Raw genomic sequence first — 22,848 nt, 5'->3', positions numbered from 1 at the left:
GGTTACATAGATTCATAGTTTTGTGTAAAGCATAACACTGTACTGAATACATGTTTTTGTATCATTTTGCCAGCATCCTTTTGTTTTACCAACATTTACTTTTCTGTATGTTTGTTTTTTCAAGGGCCATTACTCTTGACTACAGCAGCCCAGAAGCTTATCATGATAAGCATATTAGAACTGTGTATTATGCATAATCAAGGCCTGCAAAACCACTTTATTTTCTTTTTTGTTTTCTTTTTTTATTGTTTACAGAAATAACAGCTAAGGTATGTATCTTGCTTTCAAAGGTATTTAGAATTAAATTTTTAAATACAAAAGAGACCTAAAAGCAAAATTAATTTATTATGAATCTATTACTCATGCCAGGTATGCCTGTGGGATAAATGAATAGTTCAGACTGGGTGTGGATAAATGGCAAGTGGAGTTAATCAGAACCAAATGGAAAAGTAAGCATTTGAAATTCCCCAGTCCAGGCACAAGTCTCCAATGGTATTTAGAGAATTCACATATCTGCTTGCTAGTTAGCTTTGAGAAATTCCACTTGAGTGTCTGTAGAACCTACTTTGAGTCAAGAAAACTTCTGTTTGTGTCCATGATCTAACCCTAAAGGAAAACAATTTGGGATTAAGCAAAAATGCGGAACCGCTGGGGAAGCAGAATGTATTCATGCATACTACATAGTTAAAGACTTGTGGAGAATCCAAGTAAATTATGGTCAACCAGAAAACTCCAAGGCATAATGACTTATAACCAAATTGCATTTAAAACCTTAGGTACCTTTGAGAAAAAATGAGAGTGTTACCACACAATTGCATAATTTCCATTGTGTGAGTGTAAAAAATTGAGAGAAAAGAAGTGTGAGATCATTCAAAAACAGTAGGTCAGAAGCTAATTTAAATGTGATTAAATAAATCTCATTTGGAAATATCCATCTTAAAAGCTTTGAATTGTTATACATCACCTCTAATATAAGCTACTAGCAGCAACCTAAGTTTCACAGTATTGTAAAGAATCATCAGGTAGACTTGCAGCAAGGGAAACTGGCACTGTGAATGACTCCACAATATCAAATAGTACCAATTGAGTAATAGCAATCCTGAGAACAGATCTGTGGCTGAGTATTACTGTTCATAAAACAGGATTTAAGGGGAGTCATTTTATGAGCTTGTGCAGCTACAAATAGCAGTTCAACCATTCTTGTCAGGGTTCAAAGTGATGTTCATAAGTGTGACACTTCTGAGCTTTGGGAATGGCTGCTCTGAATATATTCTACACCATGAAAAAGACTATGATGGAAAAACGCAGGGTTATAAACACATATAACACATTATTAGTCCATGCTTTATGCTCAGGTTCACATCTCCAGTGTGGAGGTGGGCACCCACCTTTAGAACTCCCCAGGACACCTACCTTCTCTCAGGTTTCATACAGGTAGCTACTGTTTCCCATCATGTCACTGAGCTTAGACTCTGAGAAGGTATTGTGGGCAGACCCATTGGGTCTGCAGCACCTTGTTCCCCTACACTCCTCTCTGGACACATCAGAGTTCTCACCTTTGCACCAGTGCCCTGCTCATCCTTGTGCTGCATCACTCCTGCAGCTGCATGACAAGCTGCTGCCTTTCAGCTCTCATGAACTCTGTGTCCCAGGCATAGTACTCCTCCTGATGCTCTCCCTGCCTTCTCCAAGGCCTCCCTGGTACTTCATCTGGCCCTCTGGTTGGGAGAGCCACACCTGAAGCCACCCTGCCTTCCTCTTTCAATCTCCTTTCCCTGCTTCCTGCACATTTCCTGGGACTACCTGTATAGAGACCTATCCTTCAGAATAGAATAGAATATGTATATAAACATTTATAGACATACACACATACCTATGCATGCATACAGATATATATATATATATATACACATACTCTGGCATACATATATGTATAGTAATGATTAAAGGGCATTAAGGCAGAGGTAATTATGGCAGCTGTTCCTTTGGAGAAGGCTATACAACTCTGACTGGTTCCCCACTATGCCTACCAGTTTCCTGTACAAAGTTAAATTGGAATATGAGACCACCTAGTCATACAAAAATACAAGAGAGGAAGCCAGAGAAGAGACAATGGTCAATAAGCTGTGCTTTTAATGAGAATAAGAACTGGCAGAAAACAAAGTTCTCTTCCTCATTTCCAAGTTGTGCTCACTTGGGAAGTCATGGGGAATAAACACATCTTTGTGTAACCTTCTGAAAAGAAACCCACAGAGTATCTTGTCCTTTGCCAAAAACACGTGTAGCACTTTCTTTAGTGAACTCCCAGTCTTCCCATTTTACTTTCCAAACTCCCCTCACGCCTGTGACTGAAATAGAAGGGGTGTTGTTCAGGCACACATGTATCTAGCTTCCAACACCAGTTTTTCTTGGGTGACATTTAAAAAGCTTTTGAAATTGAGTTGTACTGGCTCAAATAATTTCTCCTTGGGGCCAGCTCTGTTCCAGCAGCACTGGTATGTGTATAATCAAGAGTTTGTATCCTTTGATAACTTCCTGAATTAGAACTGTGCTCGAGGTTAGTCACAGCAGAAAGAGCAGCAAGGAAATACTTTGGGCCAGCAGGCACATTCATGCCACGTGTTGACTACTAAAGTGGGTGCTGGTGTCACAAATAATGGTTTTCACTAATGTCTCTTTGCTTGCTATAGTCACTGTCTGTTTTTCTGCTGTGCCTTAGAAAATGCTTTGTCTGCTGCATTATCTTTTGACAGCTGTAATATCTTGAAGGGAAAAAAAGTAAGCAGGAAAAACAATTAGGCCAAAAGGGTTATCAGGCACTGGAATGGGGAAGTGATTGAGTCACCATCTGTGAAGGTATTTAAAAGACATCTAGATGTGGCAATTAGGGATGTGGTTTAGTGATGGACATGGCAGTGCTGGCTTAATGACTGGACTTGATCTTAGAGGTCTTTTCCAACCTAAATGATTCTGTGATCTTATTTCCTAAGTGCCTCTGAGCTGGGATTCAGGTAAGCCGTAAAAGACCTGCTTCATTTTCCTCCTTTTACTTGATATCTTATGGCTTCAGGAAGAAGACAGTTCTCCAGCTCTTCCTGGTTTTTTGTCTCCAGGTGGCCCCTGCTCCACCAAGATTACCTGTCAGCTTCTCTGTTTATTCCTACAAAAATTAATGAGATCTCTGCAATATTGCAGCCAATGTGCTTGAAATTCCATTTCTTTTGGAGGCATTTAGAGTTGATAAAATCTATGTATGATACAGATCAAGAAAGAATTCAGAGTTCCCATATTTTGTATCTGTCTCTTCTGCTCTAGCACTCACCATATTTGTCCAGTAAGTAATACACTGTGAATTTGTTCTTAAGATCAGTATTAAAATAGTCACAGAAAATCAGTCAGTAAGGGCACATTTTATGAATAAATCTAATTAAGGGAAACTGTAGTAAATTACCAGCTAATAGGTCAACTGTTAGATTTCAGAATTAATATAATCATCATTGATACCTTTTCCTGTTTTCTCCAGCAAATGCATAGACAAACTTAGAGATCTTCTCTCTTTCCAAAAAATATTTCTATTTGGAGGGAATGGAATAGGTGAAGGGGGAGATTCCAAAACAATGCTGAGTTTTAAAACTGAGAGAGACTTTTAACATTTCAACATTCTAACTCCTTCATATGTAGCTAGAAAGGCTGTCATTGATAAATTACTAGCTTTGTTTGCTAGAACTATTCCTAATTTCCAAAATTCCTAGATTGGTGTGGTTCTGATTTATTTAACTAAAGTACTATCTTTACTTTCTTATCTATGTCTTAATTTTAATGCAAGGCAACTCAATCAGGAATGTGTTGTGCTTCAATTGTTTCTCATTAAGAGAGTGGGATAGCATCCAAATTTGCTTCCCTTCATTGCTTTGACCTCATTGTGTGGAGACTCACTGGAAGATGATGTCTATATTCACCTTTCTGTTGTCCCATAAATTTAAGAAATTGAATTGAAGATGGACTACTTTGCTTAAATTCCCACATCAGTATAGAAGATTTGTAAGAGCATCTGGTTTTATAGTGCATTAGGGAATACAAATACAATGGGACAATCTGAGCCTGTGTAATTATACAACACAAAAATTGCTTGTGGAATTGTCTCATCTTGGTTACCCATTGTAAAAGTTGCCATAATCCCTGATCTTTCAAAGGCAATGACTCCTCTAAAGTCCTCCTCAGTCCCCTAGTCTTGTCCACTACTTCTCCATCTTAGTTATAGTTCCTTTTAGAACACCATCCTTGCACCCTGAAATGCTTTGGATCTCGCTATAAGATAAAAAAAATTGGCTAAATATTCATTTATCCAGGCATACATTCTAGCTTATAATAGTTGTTACATTAGCGCAGTAAATAAATGGGTAACATATGACCATGGGTTGCATATATGAAGATATATTAATTTAATATCCATTAAGAAGTATTGTATTTATTTGTGAATTGCCTTTCAGGAAACTGTTGTTTATTTTCTTTTATCCTCATTTATAGAAGCCTCGCCACAATGAAGTGATGTGATCTATATAGCAAATATATTTCACTGCCTGCACAGGAAAAAGTGTAAGTTAAGTGAAAATACCGTTTCCCTTGAAATTTTCTTTTATACAGGATTTCAAATACAGAGCCTAGTACACTAAGTGAATTCATACTGGCTGAATACTAAACAACTGAATACATTGTTGTTTGTTCAAACAATACTAAGCAGGAAAAAGTGCAATTTAGTGTCATCCATGCACACAGAGAGTAAAGATTCCCTTTTTTATTAAATCTGATATACTTATCATTTAATAAATAAAAATTGATTAACTCATCTGTTTTTCTGAGAATGCTGGGGACTGTTTTGACAGAAAATAGAATAACTTTAAGTATACCAGAAGTACCTATTTTTAAGGCTTTTGAGAAACTGAGATTAAAAGAATTTTGTTCCTAAAACTTGATTTGATCATTAGTTAGAAACTAGTTAGCTTTTGAAGAAAACACCACGTAGATATACATGTTTTAACAAGTCTTATTAAATATGATAATGCTGAAAAAAAAATTTAAAGATTTATCATAATGGAGAAGATAAAACAATGAAACCCTTAGTCAGATTGGGATCCATTTGGTGCTGGTATCTCGGTGAGCAGCTGCAGCAGCAGCCGCCGGCTGAGCTCTGAGCCTGGGGCAAGAGGCTGGGAATCGCTGACCCTTTGCACAACCAAGGGTCTGGGGACCTGTGGCCCAGCCAAGGGACCTGACACTCAAAGACATGGCAGGAGCCTGGGACTTTCCTGTGTCTGTGAGGACTGTGAGGGGAATAAATGCCTAATTTCCTTTTTTTTTGTGGTCTCTCTTAGGAGGCACCAGCTTGAACTGGTTTTGTGTTATTTGGTTATTGCACCAAGATTAAATTATATTAAGGACTGGTCCATCTGAGACTCTGCTGTGGGAAACCTGGGTTTGAGCCAGCTCAGTGCCTGGTGTGACTGTGTGATGTGGGGGTGCAGCTGTGAAGGAGCCTCGGTCCCAGCTCAGGTGTGCCAGTGTGACTGGCAGAGTGGCTCCTGCAGGGATGGGCAGGGACGTTTCATTAACAAAATAGCCTGCCTTTTTAACAGATTGAATTAATATATTGAATCATGGCTCATTCTGAAATTAACAGATGCCTTTTAGTTACTAACCTCAGAGGGGCAAGGTTTCTGCTGTTGCCAAGTAGTGAGAATCTAGACAGCGTAGTTCATCTTCTATTCAATAAAGATTTTGTCTGGAAAGGTGGATGAAGAAATTGAATGCAAAAACAGAGTAGGAAGAGAAAGAAAGAGATAGAGAAAGATGGAGGAAAATACAATGTGAACCTGTGAACACAGAGTTCCCTTGTGCCTGGCTTCTTCTTTATTTTTCTCTATCAATTACAGAGTATATTCCTTTTGCAATAATGCCCTTCTGGAGTCACTCTAGAAATGTTTATCTAGAAAAGCTTGTATTTCAGCCTTCCAGGCTAAAAGATAGGTATTGACAAAACTTCAATTTAGTGAATAAAAAGTATGGGTTACAGCAATAACAAAAACAGTGATCTGTATCAAAACCATGGAATGGATTTTTGTGTCCCAGCTTTTGTGAATTTTAAATGACACAAAGATATATAAGAATAATATCTTTGTGTTCCGAGGATCATATAATATCCTGAGTTGAAGGGACTCACAAGGGTCATCTAGTCTGACTCCTGGCTCTGCTCTGGACCCTGAAAATCCCACCATGTGCCCGAGGGCATTGTCCAAATGCTTCTTGATGAACTCCGTCAGCCTGGGTGCTGTGACCACTTCCCTGGGGAGCCTGTGCAGTGCCAATCACCCTCTGAGTGAGGAACCACCTTCTGATATCCAACCTAAACCTCCCCTGGCACAACTTCAGGCCATTCCCTCATGTTCTCTTCCTTGCTGGTCACCACAGAGAAGAGATCTCAGCCTGCCCTTCCTCTTCCCCTTAAGAGAAAGCTCTTGCTTAAGATCACCAGTAATTTTGTGCTGTCATTGAATGCTGGTTCTGATAACGTTACTGCTCCTTGCTCCAGTTTAGGGTGGAAGATTTTAAGCACATTCTGTATAGCAACCTTAACACATAGCTATACAGGAAAGGAAAGTAATGTGTTTTCATTCCAATAGCACATTTACTATCTAATAAAGAGGTGCCAAATTTTAATACCTGACAATATCTACTTTCTGATCAAAATGTTTTGTCACAATTTCTTTGTGCTCTTGAATCTTAATGCTTACAGCTTTTCTTTTTTTAAAGCTGAAAATACCAAACTGACAATTCAGCTAGAATGTTAATTTTGTTTCAATATTATTTGAATAAAAATTACAGTAAGTAGATATAAACAAACAGAAAAATTGTCTGCATTGTGTTTCTTACTTTAAAGGGACGCTTGCACCGTCAAATGGATGATGGTTTTAAGAAAGGAGCAGCTCAAAATGTAATTTTAAAATCTCATAGAACTTAAGTCTGCATAGCATTTAGGGGTTACCTATATGCAAGGCACAAGTAATAATGTTGATGTACGTCTCTTAATGCTTCCCATTTGTAAAAGTCCAAGCAATCTTAGGAACATGTGACCCTGGTCCCCTCTGTCTTTACATATGTGCTCATAATTCAGTGACTGTAGGACACAGCCAGGATCAGGCTATAAGATTTGGTGTACTGGGCTGCTGTAAAGTCTCACAGTGAGCATTAAAAAAAGGTGCTGACCTATTTACCAGGATGGCAGAAGTAAACATCCTGTGTGCTGTTGTCAGTGTTGATAATAAGGCTCCCACTGACTTAAATAAGGCTAGATTTCATTTCTCCTATGTCTAATTTTCAATTATTCTGCTCAGTGAACTTTTCACTAGTAATTAAGACCTTAAGGGGAGGGGGTTATGGAAAGATTCAAAGCAGCTTTTTCTGTTTGACTCTCAAAAATTGTATGGGACTGTGATTCTTCACCATTATAAACTCTTCTGAATCTTTCCTGGAAAGATGGGAAGCAGGGCAGATATGAAAGGCTAGACACTGGTTTGCCTTTGTTTCTTTGCTGTTTACTTTAAACTTCTTCTCTTAGACTACTTAATGGTGGGTCACAGTTCTGTACATAGCTTTTTTGAAAAAGATGGGTTTTAAAAGATGAACTTACTGCAGATTTTGTGCCTCATGTAGGAATATTTTATTTCCTCTGGTATCCTTGAAATGTACACCATAAGTAATCATATAGCCCTTCTGATCCATTTGAAATTTTCTTATTATCAAAAAATAGTGGCATTTTCATTGGCCATTTTTTCTTGAATTACTGCTTAGTTGCTTTTTCTCTGAACAGCAGGACAGGCTGTGATCTAATGCCAATCAACATGGCCTGTCCTCAGAAAGCAGCAGCAGAAAAGCAGACTGCAGTTTAACATTTGTTTACCATCTCTTCCACGCATCTGCAAATTCCCTCTACTTCCTTTCCTTTTCATTAAATTCCTCTTGTTCCTTTGTGAATGTTAGAAGGAAGCTGTACATGAACACAACACAGGGAGAAGATGATTTATAGGAGAGAAGGGTGTCTTCTCTGAGAGCGAAACCTTTTGCTAGGTAAGCTCAGGAGAACTCCTATAAACAAGAGAAAGCTCGCTTGTAGATGACCTGAAATGTGTGCAGGAAAGAGAGACTGTATTTCTTGTCTGAGTAGATAAATAACATAATAACTTCAGTGGGGTTTGGGCTAGTCTTTAGTTGCTATTTACCTCATTTAATAGGAATGGGAAGGTCTCATAACAACAATTGTAACTAAATTCTAGACAGATCTCTGTAGTAACTGTAAATACAAAGGGTGTAACTGTAAATTTCAAAGGGTGTGCAAACAAGAAATTTGTCATTGTTCATTCTAATTTTATGAAATCTCTTTACCATAATATATATGCTGCACCAAGTAAATAAAATACTCATCTCCCAAACCAGAATATTCTTCAAACATTTCCCATCTTGGATTTTTTGTTAAATACCTGCCACTTGTAAAAATAACACAGTGTAAAAATAAAAGCTTTTTCTTCATCAAAATATCTAATCTATGCAATTAGTTTTTAATGAACAATTAGTTTTTCTGGTTTGTTTTGGTTTAATTTTTTTTTTCCTGAAGGAAGAATCTGTCGATTGTAACATTGTTATTTTCTAGCTAGTTTTGCTGATAAACATTAATTTATTCCTTCTCTTCTTCTTTGTGTAAACCTGCCAGAGATTAAACAGATATACAGGAGATGGCAGAAGCTGCACACAAAACTTGGATGGTGTGCTTGGCATCCTCTAAAACACTTGGTGGAGCAGATGAGAGTTTAAAGAGAGTACCCTAATTAGTATTGGTCAGGGACAGATGCAGAAGAAGTTTAAAAACTGGAAATAGATGAAATGATTAGGAAACTTGGATTAAAGAAATGGAACTCTAACACTCAGCCAGGCAAAATTCCCACAGAAGCTGAAGTCTGCATTGTAGCACAAAGTATCTGCACAAAGTTTTCATGTTAACCTGTAAAAACCCCATGTTATATCATCGCTCTTTCAAGTTTGTAACAATGTTTTTTAGAATAATGATATTTTCAAAGAGCATCAATGGAAAAACAAATGTCTCGCTTCTTTTGAAGAAAATGAGCTGCCTTGTAGCTGCACCTTTGAGATCAGCTTAGACTGATATTTTGTTCCCTTGCTGCCTATTCCTGAATTGAGACTCTTGCTTTCACTTGAAAACTTCACATAATATCTCTGGGAATTCACCAATATTAAGCACTATGGGCATTGTTTCAAATAGCTGTAGGGATGTTTTAAAAACAGTGACAAAGCACCTGATAGCAGGGTGGACGGTTTAGGACAAAGAAAGACATGGGGTTTTTTGACAAACAATGAACCAGAATCTTTGTACAAACAAAGAAAACATCTAAGGATATGCAGAAGATGACAAGAAGCTTGTACAAGGAGGGAAGTGGGAAGCTCCTTCAAAGTCCATGGTGATGTTCTAAGCAGATAAGGAATGGCAGCTAACAATAATATGGTCACATTCAAACCAAATATATTATGCCAAAAGGGTCCAGTGAAATCAAGCAGATCCATGGTCATAGTCAAAAACGAGCTATTAATTTAACTTTTAAAGTAATTTAAATAACTGCAAGTTTTAATGGATTGCTTTATTGCAAGTTAAAACACAAGTGTTTCTGCAAAAAGGTTATGTACTACCAACATTCTTAGCTGTCCTTCAAGGCTCGCAGTGAAGCTCAACATTTCATGTGAAAAACAGATTTCTTGAACATCACAGCCAGCACAGTTTTATTCAGAAACATTTGCTTCCTTTATTTCTTTATAACAGAAAATAAGGAATTATTTTTCACCATTATTTCTCTATTATGCATGTTCCTCTTCCATAAGGAAACCAAATTGTCTGTGGATGGCTTTGGTGTGTGCTTCACTTTTTCATCAGTCAGTGAATCAGTAACAAGCCAATATATTTTATCTGAAAAGTCCTAGATTCTTTCAAGAAGTACTCCACTAATAACTTCTGCAAACTAACCAGCTAACTATGTTACTATTTCACAGAACAGTGGGTCATGATTAAAATCAGCCTTTGAAGGTCCTTTTGGATTATGTTGGGTCAAATTGGTTTCAAAAGTCATACTTCCTCCAAGTTTGCTTTCTCCCTGCAGATCTTAAAGAGAACACCTTCGCTGATCTGAAACCTATGCTACTTTCCAACTTTCTCTAATATCTTCTCTTTTGTGATGTCAATTGCTATGGAAGTAAAAAAAAACCCAAAAGAAACAAACGAACAAACAAATGGAAAATGAAAACAAACAAACAAAAACAAACAAAAAAATCCCCTAAAAAACCCCAAAGAAACTGTCTTGATGGATCTAACTGGGAAGTTCAGCGGATGATTAACCGAAAGAAATTTGACACAGGATATATATATATATATATATATATATATATATATAGTGTTGTGTTTGGTTTTTTTGAATTGAAAGCTGTTTAAGAGCTAATTCTAGGATTCCTATAAAATACCTATGAGAATGGATGTCTTGATGTCAAGTATTTTTTACAGGATACTTTGTGAAGCCTTTTGATAAGGAACACAAACCCCCTACTGTTGTATCAAATATACAACAAATTGCAAGAAAATTAAAGATGTTTACCCAGAAAAATAAAATGCCTCAAATATATTTGGGAGATACACACAGGAGTGCAAAAACCACATAAAATAAGAGTATGCTTAAGGAGCAGTTTCATGCTTATTCATGCAGTATTTTCTTCTCTGTCCATCCTCTCAGATTAGGTAGAACAAAAGGCAGCACAAAGTTGTATTTCAGAATGTTCATTTTTGTCACTAAAAACATTAATACCATCTCGATTTTTGTTGAAGTTGGTGCCTTTCTGTGACTCATTGTGACTGTGTCAAAGCAGAAATAACGTGGATTAATCCTTTTATCTAATCTGACAGTCAACAGCTCTTTGCTCTACCAGCCACCACAGACCTTGGCCTTGCTCTTGTTCTTGTTCAAATCTTTTGTTCTTGAACACATATCTGTTTTCCAGGCATTGTTTTCAGTAGGTATCTGCAAGGGCTCAGTTATACCTGAAACTTTTTCTTTTATCTGCTTTTCCTTCAAATACCCATTCTTCTTCAGTTCTATTCCTGCTTTTCAGAACACATGGAAATTGAACACGTCAGGTGATAGCTCTTGTGTGAATAGTTTATATCTACCCAGTGTTAACACGCAGCTTTACATTTTTGGGTAGCCGCCTCAGTTTTCATCACAGCTTTTACATTGCATTACTTGTCCCAGCTACCTGTCCTGTTATTGCTCTGTTTTCTGGCTTCTCCAGTTGCTCTGCTCATCAGCTCAACTTCAAATAATGCTACCTATCAGATACCATTCCTTATTTGATTAAAGACCATGTAATCAAAACCATAGACTTTGGATAAAATTAATTGTATGATGATTGACTTCATTATTTTGTCAAAATCTAACATAAAATAAATAATTTTCATAAAGTGAGTCACATAAATCAGGAAACTAGTTAATGATAAATAGTGAGAAAGCAGTATCTGCAAGAAATAAGGAATTTGTTATATACCACATGGGTATATAATACCACATGGAATTTCAACAATGACTCAGGTCTAGAGAAGAGGAGGGGCTCTGAATTCCCACTAGGGCATGGATTGGTCTAAATCTGTTGCTAGGGAAATGTGGTTGTACAGGATAAAATACCGCACTTTCTGTTAGAAATGTCTCAAATTAAAAACATCAGAAAGAAAAATAATCTGTTGATTAACCTTTATCATGTTTCTTCTGATAATGCATTTCTGACATCTCCAACTTTCTTTGAAATGTTGAACGATGTTTTATATTCTCTCTGGAAATGTAATCTGTGAACTTTTGTTACAAATCCCTTTGTTATCCCTTTGTTACTGTGGAAGCTGAAGGCTGTAGAAACCCGCTCTTTTTCATGTTTCCCTTCTTTTTCTCTTAGCATTTCAGATGTCTTGACCTTGGAGAGGATTAGTTTTACTCTTGAAATTACTAATAGATTAAGGCCAACTAGGTTTTAGTAGTTAGTGAAATATAAAGTACCTGAAAAAAGAGACACTGTTGGTTCAGATCTATCAACCTCCATTTGGATGGAGAATTCTACAATAAATTATAAAGAATTAGAATAATCAATGTATTAGGATATGCATAAGTCATTAAAAAAAAAACCAAAACAACCTTATGCCCCTTCCAGCTGCTAACATCCTAAAATCTTTCATCTGAAATGTAGCACTCCAGAACAGAGTAGGAGAGAGACTGTGGGCATATTCTGTTGGCCATGGACTGCTAATAACCAGTAGTCTTTCTGACTGCTGAGGCACATGGGAGTTCTCTCAAGTACTTCCAGGTAAGATCTAGGCTGTTAGGTGCTGAAGTTTTCTGGTTTCCGAAACCTCTTCCACAAAGAACGGTAAAAAATAAGATTTATCTCCCATGTTACTTGAATCCTTTCAGAAGATCTTTGGGAATTCAGGTATGATTTATCTGATTTTAGCAGGACCTTTAATAGTAAGTGCACTGGAATCATAACCACTAAACTCATGACACTACAGCATGGGATGACAACTAGAGAAAGAATAAATACTTCAGGCCATATGGCAGTGAATTGAGTTTGTGCAGCCAGTGCTACAGGTGGTGAGTGGCTACAGGGGTGGCTTCTATGTGGTGCTGCCAGAAGCTTCCTCCATGTGCAGCAGAGCCAGTCCCAGCTGGCTCCAAGGTGGACATGCTGCTAGTCAAGGCTGGGCCAATCAGAAATTATGGTTATGCCTCTGTGATGACGAGTTAAGAAGAGAAATAGAGTGATTGCACCTTTGTAATTGCAACCAGAGAAGAGTAAAGTGAGAATATGTGAGAGGAACAGCTCTGCAGAGACCAAGGTCACTGGATAAGAAAGGGAAGGAAGAGCTCCAGGTGCCAGAGCAGAGATTCTCCTGCAGCCCATGGTTCAGCCCATGGTGAGGCAGCTGTGCCCCTGCAGCCCATGCAGGGCCATGGACATACAGAGATTCACCTGCAGCCCAAGGAGGAGCCCCAGGCCAGAGCAGATGGATGCCTGAAAGGAGGCTGTGGTCCAGCCTATGCTGTAGCAGGCTCCTGGCAGGGACCTGTAGACCTGTGGAAGAGGAATCCACACTGTAGCAGGTTTCTTGGTAAGACTTATGACCCATGTTGGAGCAGGCTGTGCCTGGAGTGTTGCTGCTGAAGATGAATAGATCACAAGGACACAGGTCGAGGTGTGGTGAAAAGAAAAGCAGAGTTTATTTTTCCTCCCAGGATTTACAGGCTTGTGACCACAGCCAGGGATTGGATGGTCAGGATAACACTTTCTCACTGCACTGGCCATGAGAGATGCCCACCACAAGACGTGTAGCAGAATGTACACATATCTATGTTTACAGTTACTGTCCTGGGAAAGTCTTTAGAAAACCATGTCAGCAAGCTCAGAAGCTGAGCTTTCAGGGCGACACTGGAGAACTTCACCCAGTGGAGAAGTGACCCATGTTGGAGCAGTTTGTGAAGAACTGGCTCCTGTGGGATGGATTCACATGGGAGAAGTTCATGGAGAGATATTTCCCATGGGAGGCACCCCACAATGGAACAGGGAAGGACTCCTCTCCTTGATCAGCAGCAGAAACAACCTGTAATGAACTGACCATAATCCCCCATTCCCTGTCTCTGCGCTCCCAGGAGATGTGGTAGAGATGGGAAGGAGGGAGAATTGGGGAGAAGATATTTTTAAAGTCTTATTTTACTTCTCTTTATGCTGCTCTGATTTTGCTAGTAATAAATTCAACTAATATCTCTAATTTGAGTCTGGTTTTCTCATGATTCAATATTTGATGAGTGATCTTTCCTGGTCCTTATGAACCTATGAACCCTTCATTATGCATTCTCTCTCCTGTCCAGCTGCAGAGGAGAGTGACAGAGAGTTTTCCAAGGTAGTGGAGCATAGCTCTCTCTGGTGCTAGGTACTAGATGTGAAACATGGATAACCAAAAATTCATCATGAGTTTTCCCATGCACTTCAGAGCTGGGGCAGGAAAACCAAAAATATCTAACACAAGATTTTTTTCTTTAGTGAGGACAGAAGGACATATCTATTGTTAAAACTTGGATATGATGTACAAACAGACTATAAAAGTACCAAAATAGCATGCAGGTTTAAAATCCTAACCTTCAGGTACCAATTTTGCTTGTATTCATTAGGGCTTGAACATTCTAGTTTTTGTTTATTTTAAATAATTTCAGAAAATAGTTCATAGACATAAATAAGTTAGGTATCAAATTTATTAAAGATCAGTGGGAATCATTCTCCTCCTTTCTATCTGAATATTTTGAATCTTCTCTTTTTTGGTGTGTCCATAATAGTATGTTAAACCATGCTGAAGAACAGCATAAGGACACAAGAAATGGTAGCAAAAACAGAATTCAAGTAAATCTTCAAATCTGAAGTAACCTCAGACTTCAATTACATGACATATGCAACATTTCTTTAATAAATTTAATGTACTAATGTATTAACTAAATCCTTCCACTGTATCATTATTAATAAATACAGAATAAATGACTGGCAAAAAGCATCTCTGATAACTAATCTTTAATTACTTTATTTTCTGATAGAGAAAGTTCTGAGGTAATTTGACTGTGTGCTTAAATATTCAAGGAAAATCAACAGCTAACTCAATGCATCTACATTTTTGTACATAAAGGGCTTCACAAAAAATCTTTTGCCTGTTGGGAAAATAACTGACTTCTACTGTTCGATTAACTAACATAAATACAATGGAATTTTAGCTGCAGAAAGGATAATGCAAGTCATTTGACATTGAAAGAATAAAATTATCAGCTAAAAGCTCTATCCCTCCTACTCATTGTACTCTCTCATGTGGTTTGACCTGCTGCTTTCTTCTGCTCTTTTTAAAAAATGTGCTTTAAAATAGTCTACTTCTAGCCAGATGTAATATTTGAAACCAGCACCAGTAAGACGCTACAGGTTTACGTTTTCACTTGCAAAGGGACTTCTCTTAGTATTGAGCTTAGGGCAACTTATCCAAGTGTATTAATGACCATGGGTAACAAAGCAAACAACACTTCCCATAAAGAACATAATTAATATATAAGACATAACAAACTACAAGAAACCAAAGTGTCAGGTTAAATAACTTTAACATTAAATTTTTCTTTTTTCCTTTTTATTATTATAGGCTTTGTGAGGCACCTAAGCACCTAAGATCATTCCATGATCAAGAGAGAGAAAAGAGGGTCTGAGAGGTGCACATAGTACATGACATTTATCACCTTCTGGAAGTGTTTTTGAGGTAATTTCACTTAGATTGGAAATCTAACTATTAGATTTCTACAATGACTTCAAATTAATCCCATGCTAGTAAACAGGCTGTGTACAGGAGTTCCAAGGGAATTTCAGTGACAAGACTTAGTCCACTCAAATACAGACTAAACTTCACATGGCTGTTATAATTAGTGCAAGAGATGTTCGAAGTCAGGACTCACACCTCAAAGAGACTTGGGCACATAAGAGCCTCACCTGAGTGCCAAATAGGTTTGGGTAGAGTAAGCCTTTACCTGTGCAAAGTGCATCCAACAAGGAAGCATTGCTGAAGGTATCCACTAGCAGTGCCCAGGGACTCAAACACATCATTCAAGAGGAATGTAGGAGACTTCAACTGCTGTTGCAATGAAGTGGCATTTCTCTAAAACAGGGAAGGAAGGCTGGAAGTTAAATCCTGCCCTAGCCTGAGCTTTCAATCCCTGGGGCAACAGCAGGACACCAGGACCAGCACGTTCCACCTGAACCAGAGCTGGACTTGCTGCTGCACATGAATGAAAATTGATACTACTGATTGGTGCTCTGTTGGTTTCTCTTTGTGTTTAAGTCTGCTTCAAGCTTGCTTTTGTATTTAGGTCTATGCATATTTTAATAATAAATAGGTTCTAATAAGAACTAAAGTTCTAATTCTGAAAAGACTGAATTGAGTTTTTTACTTATGTTCTCTTTTGTATTTGCAGATAAATCAGAATTCAACATGGAGTGTTGATCTTAGTCTAAATATTTGAATGTGCAAGAATCAGGAAATACTGCATTTGAAGTTGAATATTACACTTATTATTTCTTGGTAGGTCAGTAACCATGAGGTCTGTAATTAACTCCTCCTCTCCTTCAGCAGCATGGGACTCTGCTGACCTCTCATCAAAAGGTTTATGTGCTTTTTATTTGGCACTTGACGTTTTGTGTCACCACAGATTAAAAAGAACTCAGAGCACTACTTCTTCCACATCTATTGGTAGAAATAAACATTAAACATATAGCAAAAAAGCGTCCTTCATTTTTTTAAGTGTCCAAAGAGGTTAAAATGATGCAATTTGAGCTAGTTCAAGCAGTTATTTCTCAGGTTGGTAGGTATTTTTTTGAAAGAGGCAACCTACTGAAATTGGTAGACCTATGAGAAAAAGGTCCTCCAGCTTTGGGATGCACAATGGCCATGTATGACACTATTCATGTCTTTTAATATCTTTAATAAATTCAGTAAAAATCCAACAATATTCATCCACTTCAAGTATATGTAATTGAAAATGCAACTTTCTTTCCCCCTTTATACAAATCTTGAAACTGAGAAAAATGAACGAGTGGGTCAAGGGAGCTCTTCATAAGTTTAGGTTACTCTCTTTAAAAATATTGCAAGGTTATGATTGAGTTAGCCATTTAAATTGTTATTGTCCACTCCTACCATCATACCCACAATGGCAACAGATATTTTAGTTTAAAAAATCATCTCAGTTACATGCACAAATGGCATCTTTTCTCATTTTGTTCATCTCTCCTGAAAATGGCTGTTTGATGCCTGTTGGCCAAACACAGAACTCTGATTTTGCTCCTTGGTGTTCCACAACCTCTGCTGTAAATCTGCTTTATTCAGTTGTAGCCATTCTGATGAGAACTCTCTTTTTAACTGAGTGTGGGGCTGCAGAGATAATACTGTCATGCACATGGTGCAACATCTCTGGGTGCTTTGCTTCAACCCAGTTCCAGTGGTGTGTAGTGCTGATGACTTAAAAACTGAGAGCCATTAAACATTTTTGACCTTTGATATAGGAAGGAGAAGCCATGACATGGAATGACATGATTGACTAAGTGACCTTTTTCTGATATCAAAAATGGAATATGGATGATACTGTTACTTTTCCTCTTGAAAAAGAAATTCTATGAAAAGCAGAACCCATAATAGGCCCAATGTCTACTTCTCACTGGCCTGATTATCAGTGGCCTGATTGTCATGTGTGCATTTCTGATCCAAGCCATAGAGATAAAAGGATAGTATCAGTCTGAGTGGTTGTCAGGTTGCATAGAAATATTTCATTCTTTACACTAAGATATGTGCCCAAGTTGAAATATCACTGTTATATACTCATTATAAACAGGACTTTCTTCTGCTGATAATCAGTTTTTGGGTAGAGGTTCCAAGAAAGGCTTGCATTTTCTTTTCTTATTGCTGTAGGTTTTAAATAGGAGCGAAGCATTGATGCAGAAATGACTGTTTATATGGTTTTTTTCATACCTTTAGGAAGACATATATTCTCAAAAACACCCATCCTCTTGGTGGCACGTTGGATTTATGAAATACTTGGAGATATTATGGCTGAAGGTGGTGTAACTGACTGATGTTCAGCCAGTGTAAAGGCAATGCTAACATAACAGGCAAAAAGTCACATGTTCTATGCAGACTCTAGTAAGAACTATGTCTTTGCATGGTCTTAAAGAGGAGGAGAGAAAGGGTGGAAGCAGCCCAGGCTTTTGACTTCCTCTCCTAGGGGGATGATTAGGACACTTGCAGAACCAAGTACAGCCTAAGAAAGAGAAAAACCCCACAATCTTGTTTTTTGGAGGGACAGACTAACCCATTTGCTAGATGCCATCAGCCATGAAAATGTGGGTTTTTTCAATTCATACCCATCCTTCTTGTACCTGCTTTAAGAACAGTGGTGTGGGTTTTATTTCCACTCACACAGTAGTGATGAATCCCTTTATGTTCTTGTTCTCTTTTCTGTAGTGACAAGACACTTGCACACAGCTTCAAGGACAAACAACGGGCAACCTCTCTTCCAGGTTGCTATAACATTATGCTGAGGTCCTGGCTATATTCTTCTCTGCTTTTCATCTTGTATCCTTAATGATTTTGTAGTCTTGGGGATCCCCTGTTCAGCTTCTTCCAATTTGGTAAAAGGCAAGCAGACCTTCTGCTCTACCAAAAGCTTAGTGGGAATGAATCCCTGTGACCTGACGTGAAGGGTCTGACGTGGCCCTTAGGGAAAGTGGACTAGCACAGCTTGCCACAGCTAAGCTTCCTTCCCTTATCCAAACAGCCCAGATTTTTCCAGGCTGTATAATGGAAATAATCACTGGCTGACTTGGTTCCTCAGATTTTCCTGGGCATTGTCTGATAGTTGGTAGAGCTCAAAAACTAGCTTTGCCTTGCGTGGAGGACTGCAGGGAATGAATTGATAAGGATGGTAGCAACAGTACTGAGTTGGTGTCCCAGACACCTGTAATTTTTACCAGTTTTCACGTGCCTTTGAATGCCCTGAAGGTGCTTTGCTCTCTTTTGCCTCCAGGCTGGCCCATACTATTAGGTGCTTCAATGCCTTTGTGAAAGGATATGTGCAGAGGAGATGTATCTTTGATTTTATTATTTTAAAAATCAATTTTTTTTCTTATTCTTCCTATTTATCTTGTAAGCCATTTAGTTTAGTCCTGTTTTTTCCTCACAAACTGAGATTCATTAGTTGCCCCAAGGCATTGTGACAGTGAATGATCCATCCCTACTCAGTTCCTCCAAATCTCTGTTGTTTGTGATTTTCTGGATCTTTATCAAAATATTTTTGTTGCCTTCTGACAATGAGTTTTAGTCCTTTTAGTAACTTTTCAAGGTCTCTCACATCTTCAGATATTATTTTTACCCTATTGATTTATATTATTAGTATAGATGATCAGGACTGAAGTTACTCTTTAGAATGTGTGAGAACCTTCACAAACTGACAGAAAATGATGAAAGTTCTGTTTTGCTCTCTGTTCTTAATAGTCCTGAAAATCAGCTTAACTGTTTTTGATATTTATTGAGGACTTGACCTTCCTCCACTTGATCTCTAGACTATAATCACTTTCTAATTTTTTCTGTTCTGTATTTTTGTACATGGGAGTTATGAAATGATGTTCTAGTTTGATTTATTTTTTTCCTTTTTTTTTTTTTTTTAGATCTGTTGGGATCCTTAGTCATCACTTGCTCAGATGCTTCTTGCAGCTGATAGGATTTGGTGTTTCAAGGTTATATATTGTAGTACTTTGAGAAATAGTCACAGCATGTCCTGAAAGACTTTACTTAGTAATGAGCAAAATTCAGATTTCACTGCCTAGATGCCACAATTAAGGGAAATAATATTTGAGCATAATTTGAAATGGTTTAATTATTTCACTTTGTTATCTTTTCAAATCCTCAAGTGAACCAATGAAATTATTTTCAAAGTGAACTGCATCTATTTCCCTGTAGTATCAGTCCATCACATATTAAAGACTAAAACCTAACATGGAGTAATTTTCCTTTTTTTTAGCAACTCTCATGTCTTCCTCTCATATTTTAATACATTGAATTGCAACTTTTTTTCTTTCCCTATGTATGCAAATGTCAGACTTCCTGCAAAGAGCTGAAAATATTTCACAGTGGAGACTGAAGAAAGAAATGCCTGCAGCAAATATTTTGGGTGGTTTGCTTTGACTCTCACAAGTTTGCAAAGAGCTATACAGTAACCAATGGAGAGAAACTATGTCCTGCATTATATTTATGAAATAATTTTTTGTTAACAATTATTCTTAAATCTATCTGTGTATTTTCTTCATTTTTATAAACTGTGTTGATGTGCATAGGGTATGTGTCACAATTGGTAATTATGAATTTGTGATGAATTTTAAAGGTCGTGGTTCAGTTCCTTAACTTTCAGCATTTCTGCAAGAGCAGGATGCTGTGTTCAAAACCTCCTGCAGGTACAGCACACCAGGATAGCTTGATTTGCCACTGTAATGGTTCAGATGAGAGCAGGATTGAAGGAACTAATTTGTGAAGATGTCACAGGTAAACCCAAAGATATTGATGCTCACACATGATCTACCTATGTTAAAACTTTGGCTTTAACTTCCAGGACTTACCTCCTGTAGGGCTAGAAGGATAAGGAGGTGGCTTGTTTAGGATATAGTTTAGGTGATATCAAAGTTGTGACAAACAAAATTTGTGTGCATTTCGTAACAAAGGTGAAGGTTTATTTATTCCAAGAGTAAATTTGTCAACTCATGCCCTGAGCCAGGCAGGTGAGGAGCTTTTGAAGGTTCTGCCTCAGGTCTTGTCTGCTCACACAACTAAAGCTCACATAAATAAAGTTTTCCTAATGCCTATCATTTCAAAACAGATCAAGTAACCTCTCGTTTGAATTGTAAATTAATAGAGGCCACTTTACCTTTCCAAGTACAAGAAGATCCTGCTGCAGTGAGGGATAATGAGTAAAGCACTCTTGTCCTGACCACGCTTTTAAAGAAAGAAGAGGAACACAGAGAAAATGAGCCCTTTCTGCTAGACTGCCTCTTCAAATCAAAGAGTGTTACCGTTTACTGTTCCTAAGTATTCCTCAGCAATAGCTGTCTGCTGGGAATTGACCCTAGCTTGCTTGGAAGCATTAGTGACTCTGAGATTGAAGTAATTTGGGGTTACATTCTGGGTTTTTTGCAAAACTGGGCAGTTATTTCTCTTTCTGGCTTAAAGCTATCTTCACTGGGTGAAGTTCACAGTAAGTTGTTTTCTCAGTTTCTAAATGATACTGAGACCAGCATGCTGTATCTACTTTAAAAAAAAAATAAATTTCATAAACAATGAAACTGTGTGGCTGAAATTACCTTGCTTGCTTCAGAATCTTTGCACACAATAGCTACAATTGGATTGGAATTCCTGATCTGCAGGTTCACTTTTATAAAAACTTTTAAGATAAGCCCTAATAGAAAGATTTTACTTTTTATATATATATATATATACATATATATATATATATAATGTACACATCCTATATGCATAAATACTAATTTCCACCCTGCTTCATCCCAAGTTCCCCAAAGGGACTTATTTATATGATTTCTATAGCAAGATCAAAAGATATCCATATGTTCTTCCAGCCTAGATCAGCAGCAGTGTTCAGTAGCCAGTATGTGAAAGTCTGGAATTAGCCAAGACAGGAAATTTCAAAACAGTCTGTCTGCAACATTTATTGGCTAGTCACCTGTTGATAGAAGGTACTGCACTTTGGATTTATAGTGCTATAAATATCTTCTCTTTCATAAAAATCAATGACATATTGTTGGTCGTTTTTTTTTCCAAAATGTGTATCAGGAAGTCTTACTGTCTTCCCTAGCAATACATAAATGGCCTTAAAACTATCATCCAGAAATGATAATTCTGTCCTTGGCCCAAAAGTATTCACATCCACATTTTCCACTCCCCAGTTACAGTTGTTGCTGTGGTGTGAGCTGTCAGCTGCACAGGACAAGGTTTCCTCCTGAAGCCCTGCCACTGCTCCCTGTGAGGACCCAGGCTCTCAGGGGATGTGCTGTAAATGCAGAAAGAATTTGGGAGGCAGGGAGAATCAGTCCATAGGCTGATTATATGTAGGGAATTTGCATTCCAGAATTTTTGTTGGAGCACAGGCTTGGCAGGCACCCGAGGAAAGGTGAGCAGCAGTGTTTTTGGGAGACAGGGAAGTGTGGCTCTGGTACCCTTGTTTAAAATATCCTCCTCTTCTCTACTCCAGACCAGCTCCTCTGGTGCCATTCATCCCAATGCACTTGGAGCAACAGTATCCTGCTGCTGTTTTGGTCTCACAGGAAGCAGTCCTGACCTTGCCAAGAGGTCCCAGAGGCCCAGGAAGGTGGCTGGAGTTTGTTCCTAATGGGAACTGCGAGGAGAATGGGAAGGGGGAGCACTGCTCTTGTACTCCAGAAGAGCACAAAAGGTGGAAGCTGATGAGTAAAAGAGGGAAGGAAACATTCCCTGATTTGCCTCTCCCCCAGATATAACCAGAGTCTTCCACAGAGATCTCTCTCTGAAACTATACAGACTCCTCTCTTCTACCCAGACACTTGGATGTGCCTGGACCTTTCCAACTCCTGTCTCTTGCTCAGTGTTCCACATGAATCTCCTCTGCCATCCTGCTTTTAAGGGAGCAGTCTGCTGTGTCAGTTCTCTCTCCACTCAAAACTGCTCAAATCATCTCTCTCCCAGCCCTCTCTTTGACCACCCACATACAAGTGAGGTCCTTTCAGTGCCCCTCCTTCCTTCACTTCTGCTACCTTCTCTAAAAAAATTAGTAAGAATTGGAGATTTAGCCATTTTCAAATTAGGAAGTAACCTTGTAGAATATATATGCAACATTTAACTTTAACCATCCTTCATATGATTTCAAAACAAATTTTAAACAATATTTAAGTTTCTGTGTTGTTTTGTAAATGTTGGCATAGACATTATTTTTGTACTCCATTCAGAAAAAAAAAAATAACCCTAAAAATGTAAACTGATAAAAAGAGGAAAAAAGTGGGATATAACTTGAGAGATACATGTAAAGAAACACTCTTACAGATGAAAAACTTAGTGTTATAGTATTTTCCTGTTGAACCAGCAATGAAACTTAAAGGCAGTTT

The 22,848-nt window shown here is 38.0% G+C and overlaps 1 long non-coding RNA gene across 1 annotated transcript; it reads left to right on the top strand.

Annotated features, from left to right (window-relative positions):
* Positions 1–2,924: 2,924 nt before the first annotated feature.
* LOC107201409 lies at positions 2,925–15,418 on the top strand. Its single transcript, XR_004496523.1, has 3 exons — positions 2,925–3,011; positions 4,528–4,596; positions 15,311–15,418. It is a non-coding gene; the product is annotated as an uncharacterized LOC107201409 (long non-coding RNA).
* Positions 15,419–22,848: the final 7,430 nt, after the last annotated feature.

The sequence above is a fragment of the Parus major genome, chromosome 3 (genome assembly GCF_001522545.3).
Source record: "Parus major isolate Abel chromosome 3, Parus_major1.1, whole genome shotgun sequence".
Lineage (NCBI taxonomy): Eukaryota > Metazoa > Chordata > Aves > Passeriformes > Paridae > Parus > Parus major.
Note: the sequence above shows the minus strand (reverse complement) of the source record. Positions and strands in the feature narration are given on the sequence as shown.